We start from the raw sequence: 1,420 nt of genomic DNA, 5'->3' as shown, positions 1-1,420 counted from the left end.
TATATATATATTAATTTAAGAACATTAATATAAAAATAAATACAATAACATTTAAAAAATGCTTTTTAACTATTTTTGATATTTTTAAAATCTGTTTTTTTTTTGCTAAAAACTAAATCTGTCAAAAATAATTTTAAAAATGTCAATCAAATAAAACTATTCCCTATGCAATGCTGAGTAGTATATTCAAATTCGAACAATATTTCCAAATGTAGTATACTAGATCTTTTGAGTCTCGTTACCTCACTATGCTGCACATTTAAAGGTCCCATATTGTATGTATATACATTGTTGTGATTAATTGTGGCTGGAACAATAATGTAGCTGTAAAAATAGTTGTCTGCTGAAATTGAAATGTATATACATCTTCATCATGACTAGATAGACACGGTGAGTTTGTCTTTACTATGCACGTTAGATGTGATCCACCTCATAGTAACAATCCTGTCAGATCGTCCATCCTTTGAGTGAGAGTATAACCTTACAGGTCGGCTGATCTGGTTTCATGGTTAAAGTTAAAAGCTAAAATCATCATGATGTTACTTCTTGTTCATTCTTGACATTACAAAGTGATAGGTCATGCTGAGCACACTGCACTGTGGGATACAGTACACAGTAAGGTCTGCTAATATAGTGCACATATAGCATGTGATGGGTATTGCATTGATACTCTACACACACACACCGGATTGACTGTTTTGAAACTTATATGGTAGTTAAATAGCCCCTAGACCTCAGTTATCATGAAAAAAGCCAGGAAATTTCAGTTTTGACAATATGGGATTGGGAATATTTAATTCAGCAAGTGGTGTCAACTCATTTTAATCCAATTTTGTGCCAAAAAAAATCTTAAACTTCAGCAGTTGAGTCAAGAAAGAGAAGCTAAAATCATCATGATGTTACTTCTTGTTCATTCTTGACATTACAAAGTGATAGGTCATGCTGAGCACACTGCACTGTGGGATACAGTACACAGTAAGGTCTGCTAATATAGTGCACATATAGCATGTGATGGGTATTGCATTGATACTCTACACACACACACCACAGAAACCGTGAGTTACAGCAGTGGACGGGTGTGTTTGCTGACCTTGGGCGTCATGTTGTGAGTGATGCAGAACTGCAGATGAGTTATGATGCTCTCCATGCTGTGGTAGGGCTGCTGGCGCGTCGTGCGCAGGTACTTCTGCATGGCTCGTGCCATGGGGGCGAAGATGGCCTGGGCCGCCTCTCGAGGGTCCATCACCTCACGCGGGTGCTTGGGCGACGTCGCCGCCTCGTCGTCCTGGAGCCTCTTGATGTGAGTGAACGCCTCCTCTACTGCCACCACCAGTCTGGGAGGAGAAAACACAACAGAATATAAGAGTCAGGGACATCAGATGAACTTCATGGAAACATGTGCAGGTCACAATTCACTCCC

At 39.3% G+C, this 1,420-nt stretch overlaps 1 protein-coding gene across 3 annotated transcripts in view; it reads right to left on the bottom strand.

The window, feature by feature from the left end:
• Window positions 1-1,420, bottom strand: part of LOC107686095 (vang-like protein 2) — a 16,211-nt gene that overhangs the window by 1,539 nt on the left and 13,252 nt on the right. The gene's annotated exons all lie outside the window — the stretch shown is intronic.

This window comes from Sinocyclocheilus anshuiensis, unplaced genomic scaffold, assembly GCF_001515605.1.
Source record: "Sinocyclocheilus anshuiensis isolate Anshui unplaced genomic scaffold, SAMN03320099.WGS_v1.1 scaffold1243, whole genome shotgun sequence".
Classification (NCBI taxonomy): Eukaryota; Metazoa; Chordata; class Actinopteri; order Cypriniformes; family Cyprinidae; genus Sinocyclocheilus; species Sinocyclocheilus anshuiensis.
The sequence above is the reverse complement of the archived record's forward strand: the minus strand, read 5'-3'. Positions and strand labels throughout refer to the sequence as shown.